The sequence below is a fragment of the Mustela lutreola genome, chromosome 1, assembly GCF_030435805.1.
Source record: "Mustela lutreola isolate mMusLut2 chromosome 1, mMusLut2.pri, whole genome shotgun sequence".
In the NCBI taxonomy this organism is placed as follows: domain Eukaryota; kingdom Metazoa; phylum Chordata; class Mammalia; order Carnivora; family Mustelidae; genus Mustela; species Mustela lutreola.
Window position 1 is genome coordinate 32,667,429 of NC_081290.1, and position 13,635 is coordinate 32,681,063.

The 13,635-nt window shown below is 37.4% G+C and overlaps 1 protein-coding gene across 9 annotated transcripts in view; it reads right to left on the reverse strand.

The window, feature by feature from the left end:
* GRXCR1 (glutaredoxin and cysteine rich domain containing 1) overlaps positions 1-13,635 on the reverse strand; it is a 327,600-nt gene that overhangs the window by 286,640 nt on the left and 27,325 nt on the right. For 7 of the 9 annotated variants that reach the window (XR_009350873.1, XR_009350876.1, XR_009350877.1 and 4 more), the window contains exon 4: positions 13,461-13,569. The exons of 1 other annotated variant lie outside the window; for it this stretch is intronic. The gene's annotated coding sequence lies outside the window, so the exon portion shown is untranslated. Of the gene's footprint in view, positions 1-8,485; positions 8,695-13,460; positions 13,570-13,635 lie in introns of those variants that run through there. One more of the 9 variants, XR_009350874.1, reaches the window with a different exon arrangement.

Consider the following 13,635-nt stretch of genomic DNA (forward strand, 5'->3'; position numbering starts at 1 on the left):
ACAATCATTATTAAAAATCAAGTTACATAAACTTATGATTAAATAAATTGCATTAAAATGAAGGTAATAAATAATCAAAACTGACCACTTCCTTATTTTACTCTAGCTTACCATTATGTATGATCTTGAAGTTATTTACATTTATTGTATCTTAATGGTGAAAATGTTACAGAAATTCTACAGTGTTCTGTTGTGCATTACTTCCCAGTTCTGGGTTCAGGGTCATCATATTGAAATGAACCATGGTGGAGTTATTTATGCTGCCAAAATTGGCAAAAGTTAGAAACTAGACATTATTCTCTCCTGGAGAGCCTACGGTGAAACATTTAGCTCACCACTAATTACATAGTTGGTTGATAGATAAAAATAGGTAGATAGATGCATTATGTATATATACATACATATGTAGGTATATAGATAGATAGACACTGTTTTCCTTAAAAAGCACTTCTATATTTTCTTTAACAAAAATTCTTACACATTTCAGCTAAAACTACTGCACATTATATGTATTTCCCATTGGAATATAGAACACATGGTTTCGTACAGGAAAAGTAAAACTCAAGCAACCCCCTTTCCCATAAACAGACAAAAATAGGGAGTGGAACTAACAATATGAACCATAGAGATCTGGCACAAAAGTTTCTTTCAAGAGTTTGGGGGAAAATGCTGAGTCAGCACAAGTCCCAGGGAGCGCATTTATATATTCTAAATTATAGATGGTCAGCATAAACATTCTCCAAGAGGAGGGTGCACTTAGAAACTTCCACTCTAAATAAGAAAAATGATATTTTAAATTGCAATGAAAGGTAACCAAATTCTGTGTTAAGAGAGCAAAACCAAGCAAATTTGCAGACCTCGTCAACTGAAAACTGGGGACTAATTTTGTGGTACAATCCTCTTCGGTGCCAACCTACATAGACAAAATCATTATTTATTTATTTATTTATTTATTTATTTTTAAAGATTTTATTTATTTGACTGAGAGGCAGAGAGGCAGGCAGGGGGGAGGGGGAAGCAGGCTCCTGGCTGAGCAGAGAGCCCTATGAGGGGCTCAATCCCAGGACCCTGAGATCATGACCGGAGCCAAAGGCAGAGACTTAACCCGCTGAGCCACCCAGGTGCCCTAACAAAACCAGTTTTAAAAAATGTAATGACACTGCATATCTCTGGGTTTTAATGATGACACACGGTCCTACCTACAGCTTGAGACCCCAAGGAAGAGGGGCAGCTCTGCTTCCAGGCAGTCTGTATCTTCCACAAGAACATTTGCAAAATCAAAAATAACTTTTTATACAGAACTTTAAAATGTGACCTGTGAGGACTGGACTTACAAACATTAACATAAACATAGGGGTGAAGCAATTAAATACAAATATTTACAAAGTTCAAATAACTGGTCTTATCACCAAGGAGATCCACTTGGCAGATATTTACCTTGTCATGAGAGAGACACAACCAAGTGCCACCTGGATAACCTGCCTAACCAGCTCAGAGAACAAATACGGTTACTCTTTCAATAATCCAATCACTCCATGCCTGAATTACCTGAGCTCTTTCTCCAACAGAAATCTTGAGGAGAGGGGAGGTTGTTAGTTTAGGGAGGAGCACTTGAAGTCCACAAGATAAAATTGGAGAGTTGGATCAGAACACTGTGAGCGTCAATCTATTATTTTCATTTCTTCTGTTGCAAATGAAATTGAAAATGCATCCTGGCCTCTGGCCTCAGGTACTGAAGTCATCTGCCTGGGCAAGATCCTTACCAGAAGCAGCAATGCTACCTTCTGCTTGGGTTCCCAAGGTTTTAGCTCCTTTAATTTGTACTCAGAAGCCCACCATGGATGGGGGCAGGAGCCAAGCCAGAATGTCAGGTCATTTTCCAGCCCCAACTCAAGCTGTGTCAGAAACAATCAAACCCTACAAATAGGGACAATCATGGTGAACCTGGGTCACTAATGAGGATCACCTTCCTTCACAGTAAGCTCCCCTTTGGGTCCTTCATAGGCTTTAGTGACTGAGGGCTATAAAATCCATCAGAACCTTCTCAAGCCATCTGAAAAGTTACCCCACTAAATCTTGGAAGGAAAGAAGATGGTTCCTGAACATGTTTTCTGGGGTATACTTTGCCTCTCTGCAAACATACGTAAATCTTCCCCAAGGATGAGTTCTGCATGTTGAAGGTCCTAGAGAGCTGGGGGGTGGGGGGCGGGGGTTAGACACTGTCCATGCTTTGGTACAAACTCCTATCTTAGTTACACAACTAAGAGGGAATGCTGAAGTTATTCTCTCAGAACTAAGAAAATCTGCTGCGAGATCATGTTCTGTGCATACAAAGACAGATGGGCAACCTCAGCCCCTCTGAAATACACAGTCTCACCAGATATACTGCATCTTAAATAATTGAGAAAGTAATCTGAGCTGTGATGAATGTGTACACGAATTCAATAGGAGCACAGAGTATAGGGCAATTAAGTTGGACTAGATAGATAAGGAGAGCTTTCCAGAACCAGTGATATTTGCTCTGGGAATTAAAGTGTGAAGTGGCAGTGGGGTGGGAGGTTGGGGTACCAGGTGGTGGGTATTATAGAGGGCACGGATTGCATGGAGCACTGGGTGTGGTGAAAAAATAATGAATACTGTTTTTCTGAAAATAAATAAATTTAAATATATATATATATATAAAAGAAATAAGCCAGACAGAGAAAGACAAATACTGTATACTCTCACTTATGTGTGGAATCTAAAAGAAGATTGAACTCACTTATGTGTGGAATCTAAAAGAAGATTGAGAGTAAAATGGTGGTTACCGGGGTCTAATGAGGGGTCTTTCTCAATCACATCTTGCCCTTAAGTGATCATTTGTTAGCACTGGACTTTTAAAATTAATTATTTTTGTTAAATAGAAAAAAAAAGTATGAATTATGAAAACAGAGTGAGGTGTTTATGGACAAAAGAGCCCACCATGTGGCTATTACCAAATAATCCAACAGAAAAGGATATTTAAATATTTCAATGTAAAGGTGAGCCATTTACCAAGGTGACAGAAACACAACACTTGTGGGTGGCCAGGAATGAAGGGAGCTGGAAAAGTAAAGTTAGAAGGAGACCCATCTTTTGTTCAGCTTTGAATAGCCCAGTAACGAGTCTGAACTCTATTCTAAAGACAACAGGAAGCCATCCATAGATTAAGAGCAGAGGGAGTAATGTGCTTGTATCTGTAATCTAGAGAGATCCTGGTACCTGGGCCAAAAGCAGACACATGGGAGGCTTCAGGCAAGAACCTGAAGCTGTTCTCAGTGTCCAGCGGAGAGGTGGCCAAGCCCTGAGAGAAGAAGCAGTGGCAGCCAAAGGGAAAAAATGATTCTAGTTTTCCAGAGTTAGAAAACACCAGGAAATAGTATGGAGGGTGAAATTCAGAGAGAAAAGTAAAAAATGGCGCCGGGCTGTGTAGCAAGGGAGTCTGGGTGAAAGCTAAGCCATTAACTGCGTTAGGAACCATTAGAAAAAAGAGAGCAGTGTTTGGGCTACCAGTAATGGGTTTCTTCTGGATATATTGAGTTTGAAGTGCCTGCAGGACATTCATGTGGAAAAGCACTTTCTAAATTCACATTAAAAAAAAAAAATGCTTTTATAGGTCTCTCAGCTCAAAATGGTAATAACTGCTGTAAGGACATCCAAACACTACAACAAAATTTCTCATCACGTACACACATTCTGCCACAAAAACATTTCTGGTACCAATAACCCAGAAGAGATAGGTTGAAAATACATGTTATGTTTTGCATATTTCTATAATATTTAAGATATTACAAATCAATGCAAATGAAAAAGATTCTTTAATAAATAGCAGAGATTCACTACCAGCTATTTGGGGAAAATATATAGGTTTAGAGATTGACCTCATTCCATACACCAAACTAAATTGAAAAAAAAATAGAAGAAAATAAATGTATTTATGCAATTCTGAATGTTAGGATAGTAAACGTCTTGTATACTTAGAAATAGTAAAAAGAAAATCACAATGTTCATGATCAATAAATCGAACTATATATTATATATCTCCTTTAATAAGAAAAATAAAAATTAAGTTCTTATTAAATTCTTCAATAAGAATTCAGAAGACTTAGCACATGGATGAAATATTAGCATTACTTAAATATAAATACCTAATATGATTCCTTAAGAAAAAAAAAATGGAAAAATCTAGGAATAGATGATAAATATTTATCTTCACTTAGAATAAAGATATTTTACATATTTCTTAAAACTGTATGAGAAAACTTAATGCTAGTAAGTTTTCAATAAACACTCTCAATATATAGGAGCTAATAACATAAATTTTTAATTTTTTAAAGTAAATTGGCAATATTTATAAAATCTGTTTGTCCCAGTTCTGATAACACAATCTAAAGATACCATTCAAAAGGCAGACAATAATTTATACCATGAAACACTTAAATACTTATCTTTACCTACATTTAGAGATTAATACATTTCAAAATAGGTATGCTGCTTTTATAATGAAAAATAATAATGTTAAAGGCTAAAAGACTTAGAGGTTATCAGATTTAATCAATATAAAAGTCTGAGTGGGAGATAGGTAGATCTATCTGTGTAATGTGTGCAAATTTCAGATTCTGCCAGTAAAGGGAAGGCGTGTGCTCTTCTCCTCTGCTAATTCCCTTCCTGTTGGCTAGAATGTGGGAGTGAAGATAGAAAATGGAAGCCCCATGTTCATGATAGCAAATCTACAAGGGAGAGCCTTCATCTCCTATACAGAAACCTCCCATACTGCCCTTGATTTCTGTACCTGCTATATACAGCCTCTGGGTACCTACTCAGTTCAGTGTTCTAAATGACAACATAGCATATCTACATACATAATCAACTACAAAAATTAATAAGTTTTGCTCACTGATCAAAATTTAGCAAAACAGCTGTAAAGGTTTGGGTATATCTATATGCCAGAGCTGATGGATGAGAAACAGGGTATAGATCTGTGCCCCATTCCTACACCATTTAAGAAAGATCAGAGTCTCCCTCTCTTATAATTTAAAACAGTATCATTAACAAAATGCATTGAACTATTCCAGAAAACAGGTCAAGTTCTTAAGAATTTAACAACTGCCCCTGGAAAATAATTCATACATAAAGCCTCTAAAGCAAACAATTAAAAGGTATGGCAGAGATTGCTAATTGTACCCCAATATTCATTTTCCTCTACTTCTTTATAGAACCATTAAGTTTAAACTGGGAACAGGGCTTTCCAGAATGAAATTTACATTTCACAGTCTTCCTTATAGCCAGACATGGCAATGTAACTAGATCCTGGCCAAAAGGATTAACTAAAAATGGTCTATGAAAACTCAAGTCTATGAAAACACTTGAGTTGAGGTATCCTTCCTTATTCATGCTGACTAAGAGAAGCCATCTTGGACTGTGAGTTACAAGCTATATGTTAAGATGGCAGAGACACCTGATGGAAGCAACCTGAGGCCCTCATGTTTGTGGACTTTCCTTATTAGTTTTGGATTGTCTACTTCTGCTTCCTGTTTATGAGAAAGAGAAATAAATCTCTGCCTCCTTTTAAGTCACTCACACTTTAGGCTTCCTATTTATCCTACTGAATATTACAAAGATCGAAACATATCATTATTCTGTGCTCCCAAAAGTATCAGAAGGGAATGCAGACAATACAAACTCTACTACTATGGAAAAATCAATGCATAATTAAAGGACTTTAACATGGGAGTCATTATCGTAGGTCAGCAACACTTCACAATACCTCCAGAACATCAGTTAGTTGTTTCTTTATCTCTTCTTTTAGCTCTCCAAATTGTAAATCCTGTGATCCATAAAAGTTCCCCAGTCATAGCCTCTCTGCTGACTCATTAAAACAAAACAGTGAAATCACTGCTTTATTTTATAGTGTACTCTAGAGAATTAACTTATCCTCCTATGTTATAAGACAAAAATTAAAAATATAGCCACTTTCAAAAATCAATTGTAGAGCTCTATGGTGCCATCGCAAATCTGGTAATTGGCCCAGATTAAAATATATTGAATATTTTGTTGAAACCAGGAAAAACGTGCCCCAGCTGGATCGTGTGAGAAGAGAAGGAGCTGTTGTAGCTATTTCCTCGTCTTTCCATGCTTGAGTTCTAGAGAGAAATTGCTTGCTGAAAAACTAATTTCAAACAGTGACTATTCGTTAATCTAACACTTGCTTCAGGTATATGAACCATGGGAAAATAGAAAGAATGATAGAATTTAGGCATGCCTCCAGAGTAGCATATTCAGAGTAAAGAGAAACAAGCCATCTGGTCCATCTGGTGTGGTACTGAGGCATTTGGTGGGACAAAATGGATCAGACACAGTTACCGGAGAATACAAAGAATACAAAGAATTCAGAAGATTGAGGGAACTTGATTAGCTATAAATGCCCTATACCTACAAATATTGCCACTCACATATAAATTGTTTTAATTTTTTAATATTTTTATAAACATATAATGTATTATTAGCCCCAGGGGTACAGGTCTGTGAATCACCAGGTTTACACACTTCACAGCACTCACCATAGCACATACCCTCCCCAATGTCCATAACCCCCCCCCCCCGAGCAACCCTCAGTTTTTTTTGTGAGACTGAGAGTCTCTTGTGGTTTGTTTCCCTCCCGATTCCATCTTGTTTCATTTATTCTTTTCCTACCCCCCAAACCCCCCACATTGCATCTCTACTTCCTCATATCAGGGAGATCATATGATAATTGTCTTTCTCTGATTGACTTACTTCGCTAAGCATAATACCCTCTAGTTCCATCCACGCCATCACAAATCACATACACATTTTTTTTTTTTTAAAGTTCAACAGGTATGTCTCAAAAGAAAAAAAAAATGTGGAATGACAATTTTCAGTATACCACCACCGTTTCTTCTCCTTAAAAGGTACAAAGACAACTAACTTCAGTGCAATTCAAAGATTGCTAAACATTGGAAATCACTAGAGAGTAACAGTAATAGCAATATTAATTTATACAAAAATTGCTTAATTGTTAAAATATGAGAGTGTGATAAAGATATAGACTATTTAATTGTTGCTTTGCCTTGCCTCCTTCCATTAAGTTATAGTGAGAATCAGCCACATGTGTAACAAACAAATAGTAATGTGTGAAACTAAAGACACCTTATTTAAAGTGGAATCAGGAGGCCAAAAGGGAGCCCTCTCATATATCACCACTTGTCATCAATCACAGGCCCAATTGAACAGGCACAACTTACATTCCCAAAAGGAAAAAGCTTTACTACTGTAGCAGGAAGAAGGAAGATCTTCCCTCTTGTCTGGCAACAGCCCAACCAATAAGAAATCTCCATAACTCAGCCAATGGGAAGCCACTACACTTTCAACTCCCAGTTTAGTCCAATGGACTTTTTGTTTATAACAGCACTTTCAGACTACCCACTCTCCTCTATAAAATTACATCCCTTTCCTTTATTCTCCAGACTTGCCTAAGATTTCTCTATGCTTGGCCCAAATTGTAACTCCTGTGCTGTTCCTGAATAAACACAGTTTGCTGATGAAAAAACTGGCTGTTTTACTTTTAAGGTTGACAAACTGAATGAGGAAGAAAAGGGCAATAAATGCTTCTTTTTTTTTTTTTAAATCCCATAACCTTTTGTGGGTAAGATTTTATGGTTCCTCAAAAGCCACTGATTTTTAGAAGATATCTTAATATAATTACAGAGAATGAATATAAAGAATAAAAAATCTTAAAGTAGTTTAAAAACTTCCATAAACAGTATTTTTAAATGATTTTCTTCTGAAATTCTAATTATTTGGGAACTAAAAATGAAAGTAGACATACCCCAAACTAAGATTCCATTAATAATGTTTTGCTCACTCTGAACACCAGAAATATTTTTTTAAACATAATCACTGCTTTTCATCATAAAGGAATTTGAAAGATCACTTTCCTCTTCCAGAGAGATAAGATAAAAAATGATAATCACTACCTGTCATTTTAATCAAGGAGTATAGCCTTTAGACCTTTACTTTCCCCTTCATACGTCTCCTTCTGACACAGTCATCTAGAACAGCACTTAAAAGAGAATTATTTTTAAAAAGGAGAGAGAGAGAGAGAGATAATTATTTCTAAATTTCACCAATATTGTGGCCAGGTTTAACCTAGCCCATAGGCATCCTTTGTGCATATTACAGAAAGGCACTCTTTCTTCCAGACCAAAGTCTCTTGATCTCTGTCAAGGTGCATAGCTTGTCAGTCAGAGCATGACCCTTCTCTCCTCCTGGCCAGGAACCCCAGTAGAGACAGGGACAGTCTGTCCAACATCCATGGCAGCCCTGTTTGCATTTGAAATTTTGAGATATTTTACCTCAAATTCTTTTCTCCAAAAAATCTGAGAAATTTCCTCCCCCTACATGGTTATCCTGTGCGTATACAGTCTGAATGGAAGAATCAGGAGAAAAGTTAAAGAAATAGAATTCTGGAAGCTTTATTTAAAGCAATAGAAGAGGGGCACCTGTGTGGCTCAGTCAGTTAAGCATCTGCCTTCGGCTCAGGTCATGATCTCAGGGCCCTGGGATTGAGCCCTTCATTGGGCTCCCTGCTCAGCGGAGAGTCTGCTTTTTCTTTTCTCTCTGCAGCTTCCCCTGCTTGCACTCTCTCTCTCTTGTTCTCTGTCAAATAGATAAATAAAGTCTTCTAAAAAATAAAAATGAAACAAAAAAATAAAGCAACAGAAGATTTGTTCTGAAGTTTTGCAAATGTACTTCTAACATCCAACCCACTTACTCAACCACTGACTTAGGCTTTCTTTGAGCTTTCCCAGCACGGAGAGGTACAATTTTCAAGAAAACCAGAAGGAACATGGCTAGAAAATCATTATATTCAGCTACTTTACTTTTTCTTAATCTCCATTTTAAAGATAATCCCATTTTTCTGGTTTTTTTTTTTCTTTTTCTATCATGCTTTTTAAAGTATGTATAATATTCTCAAGCCTAAATGGTCATTTTTAAAAAATAATTTAATTTTAACCTGGCATTTTTATCTAAAATAAGACTACTTTTCAAAAAATGTTTGTAGTCTCTTTGGGATGACAAATATAACTTACTACCTTTAACCCAATTCACTCACTCTAGCACAAATCAAATTTTATTTTCTCACAATTCATCATGCTTATATTTTTCATGAATTCTACAAGTTGTTTCCAAACATTGTGACCTATTTTATAACTTTTATTCAAGAAACATAAGGTTCTCTGGATCTTAGTCATTTCTTTTCCCCTTAGCAATAATAAAACCTGAAGATGACTCATAATACCAAAGAAAATATAGAGATCCTCTTCTCACAACAACTGAATATATACTTTTATATATATAAAAAGAGAGAGAGCATAATAATATAACATATGCCATAGTCATATATATATATATATATATATATATATATAACTTGTTGAAGACCACTGAACTCACAAAGATATAAAAATGCACCAGAGAACCAATCTTTGACCCCAATTTAAAGCAGATTTCTCTTTAAAAATAGCCTACAAATACAGAAATTTGGGGGGGTGGGAATCAGATCTTTTTTTTTTTTTTTAAGATTTTATTTATTTATTTGACAGAGATCACAATAGGCAGAGAGGCAGGCAGAGAGAGACGAAGGGAAGCAAGCTCCCTCCTGAGCAGAGGGCCTGATGTGGGGCTCGATCCCAGGACCCTGAGATCATGACCTGAGCCTAAGGCAGAGGCTTAACCCACTGAGCCACCCAGGCACCCCAGAAAATCAAATCTAAAGGATTCTCTCTGGCCATTCTTCCTCCCTCCACTCTGCCCCAAATATGTCAACAAAGTCCTAAAGAGTTACAGAGACTACAAGAGTAAGGGGCTGACCCATCCCATTGGCTACATAAATCATCAAATCTCTTCTATTTCTTCTATCTAGGTACAAACTCAGTGACCATACATTTAGTATCATTCATTAAAAATTATGATGTATTTATGCTTCAAAAAATAATAGAAATGATAATAGATCAACCTTAGACTTAAAGATAATGTTAAGAATAATGTAATCAGGGGCACCTGGGTGGCTCAGTTGGGTAAGCCTCGGCCTTCAGCTCAGGTCATGATCTCAGGGCCCTGGGGATCCAGCCCCTCATCGGGCTCTCTGCTCAGCAGGGAGCCTGCTTCTCCCTCTCTCTGCCTGCTCTCTGCCTGCTTGTGATCTCTCTCTCTTTCTCTCTCTCTACCAAATAAATAAATAAAAATTTAAAAAAATCTTTTAAAAAATGTAATCAAAGTAAATGGTGATAATACATACACGTACATAATATTCACATTCATACCTACATTGATATGCACATACATAATATGTTAAAATAAAGGGGAGAGAAAAAGAGGGGAAATGATGGAGAAGAATGCCAGTTAATAATGCAGAAATAAGAGAATTAGAAAAATCATGCTTTTACAACCCCTCTGTGATACTGAGGTTAACACCACCCAGTGAAAAGTTGAAGAGCAGGTTTCAGAGCATCATCTCACATATCAATTTTCATTTGTAGGAGGAAGCAGTCCCTTTATGCTACAGAGATCTAAGCAGATATCAAGTAACTAAATAACCAAATTGTTCATAATCTAGAATGCCACGAACAGACATCATGTGCCTCCTAACATGATGCAACAGGAAGTACAAAAATGGGAAGGGGGACATTCTTAGACAAGGAGCCCACAGTCCAAAAATGTCAAGGGCATGAAAGCAACCAAAAAAAACAGAGGAACTATTGTAGAGGAAGGAGATTAAAAAGATGACAGCAAAATGCATTGCAAGATTTCTGTTAAATCTTGAATTCAAAAACAAAAACAAAACTAAAACAACTGCAAGGGGCAGCAACTGGGTTGTGCAGTAGGCTTAGCATCTGATTCTTGGTTTTAGCTCAGATGGTGATCTCAGGGTAGTGGGATCCAGCCCCGAGTCATTATGGGCTTGTGCTCAGCACAGAGTCTGCTTAAGACTCTCTCTCTCTCTCTCTCCTTCTGCCCTTCCCCACCACACTTGCACAAGCTTGCTCTCTCTCTCTTGAAAATAAATAAATCAGTCTTTCAAAAAAAAAAAAAACTATAAGGGACTTTTTCTTTAATAATTGAAGAAGTTAGAATATGGACTGTATATTTATTTTATGAGCAACTGTTGAATCTATTCGGTGTACTAGTAGTACTAAGGTGTGTAAGGAAAGTTCTACAGGGAGACACATACTAAATAATTTAGAGGTGAATTGTTATAACATCTGCAACTTATTTTCAAAACATATATGCACATGGATGCATATACACAGGTCGAGAGTTATATTTGGAAAAATGTCAACTGATAACTCTAGCAAAGAAAGTAGGATTGCTTATTGGATTATTCTTTTAACTGTCCTAGCATCGAGATTTTCAAAATAAATTGTGGATGAAAAACAGCTAAAGGGGAAAGGAAGGAAAGTTAATTGATCTGGCAGTGTTTCCAGGGAATTTCATATAGAACGTAGTTCCTATTATATCACTGAAATGCTAAGTTAGTGGCAACATAAATATATATGATATGATATGATATGAAAGTATAATCACCTCCGAAGAAAATGTCCAAACGGATTAACTCAAAGATGAAATTCAATTAACAGCTAAAATTACCCAGAAGCAGTGTGGCACCTAAACTCTACAACCACATAAGAGTGAATTTTAATCTCGGTTTTGCTATTTACTAGATAGGCATGACATCCAGCATTAACTGGACATTTCTTGGATTTCTTTTCTGTAGAACAAAGATAATAATACTAAACCCATATGGCTGCTGTGACAATTAAATATTGTAATGCTGCTGGTCAGTGGGTCTCAAACGTTAGCCACACTGGTCACCTGGATCTCTAAGACCTGTCCCCACTCCAAGTTTTCCAATTCAGTAAGTCTGACATGAAGCCCGAGAACATGCATTTCCAACACTTACTAGGTAATTCTGGTGCTGCTGGCCTGGAGACCATATTCTGAGAACTGAGACTGTATATATTCTAATCGAAAAATGTGCATACTCCCCCAGCAACAGTACAGAGAGAAAGCTGGTCGACCACCCTTCAGGGTGACCTTTATGACCTTGAGTGTGCTTCTTCAACACCCTATTGTGATTTGCACATTGTTTTCCTTCCGTTGGAAGATCCTCACCCTTCCCATCCCTGCCCTGATCCTAAATACACATAAACCTCTCACTTGCCAAGAATGGAATTACAGCACGTTAACTGCACTGACTCAGTTCCACCTCTGATTCTTCTCTGGAAGTAGATGTCATATGTAAAACAAAAGAAGACAGCCTGATTATATTGGATTCTCCTTACCCCACCCCTGAGGCATAACCTCTGGGATGGTTAGACAGATCAAAATCTTTAGTACTGGACACAGAAAACTCATTGCCATAGGCCTCATGTGCCCTAGCTTGGAGCCTCCTTTTTCATACCACTGTCCAGATCAATTCCAAGCCTACTCTGTACTCTGATTTAGGATTGGGGGGCCTCGACTCCTCATGGATTCTTGTCAGAGGAATTAAATAATAGACTGTACACAGTTTGGCTCCAGAGACCCAAAAAATCCTAGCATGATTACTAGCTAGGAAGTTCTCAAGATCTCTTGAGCCTTAGTTTGCTAATCTGTACAATGGGAAAAACATAACAATTTAGAAGATGAAAGGAGACAATAAAAGCACTGAGCTCAGTATCTGAATACAGTAAGCATAAAATAGGTTAGATCTAAAAAAAAAAAAAATTTTAGTCTGACGATGAAGAGGACAATGACAATTGATAAAGGAAGGTAAAGAAAAGCCTTCGTGTTGGTGAAATTAAACCTTTGGCTATTCCCTGGCCAGCTTCTGCTCTACATTTATCCCTCTACCTTAAACTTCCACCCTGCCTCATAGCCCAGTAGCAGGACTTTGAAAACCAAATTAAAAATCTTTCCAATGGCTGTTTTAAATCCCAAGATCAATGAATGGGCATTCTGTTCTTCCATTGGTAGAAAGGATATTTAAAGGGTAATGGGAACAATTACTAAGCTTCATGGAATTTCTTAATGGTGGAGATGTTTCCAAGGCCCTCTTTATGCAGGGCCCTGAGTGTGGAGCTTGGAAACATTGCCCCAAATAGAGCTAGAACACAGTGCTCTATTCTGCAATCTCATGAGACGGAATCCTGAGTGAGAGACAATATCAATATGCAGTGGACGTCAGAGCCATGGACTGAGTTAGCACAGCTGGATTTCAGTTAGGGGCTCTCAGCAACACCCAGCTGTATGGCCTTGGACATATTCGGGAGTCCTCACTTTCCCTATGTGTAAGATAAACACTCATTCTGTAGGATCTCTTCTACCTTTCACAAATGACGGTTATGTCTGTTTCAACTTTGGCTCTGGATTAGCCTTCTAACCTGGAAGAAGAAGCATATGGTTGACACAGAGGCCAGTTCAGTTCTTGAGAGTCCCGACATTCACCCAGTAGCTGGTCTCGAGAGCTAGATCACAATTGTCATGAACCACCTTGAATAGAGAACAGAAGAAAATAATACTCTGTTATACATTTTATAGAAAGGTAGTCAAAACCCT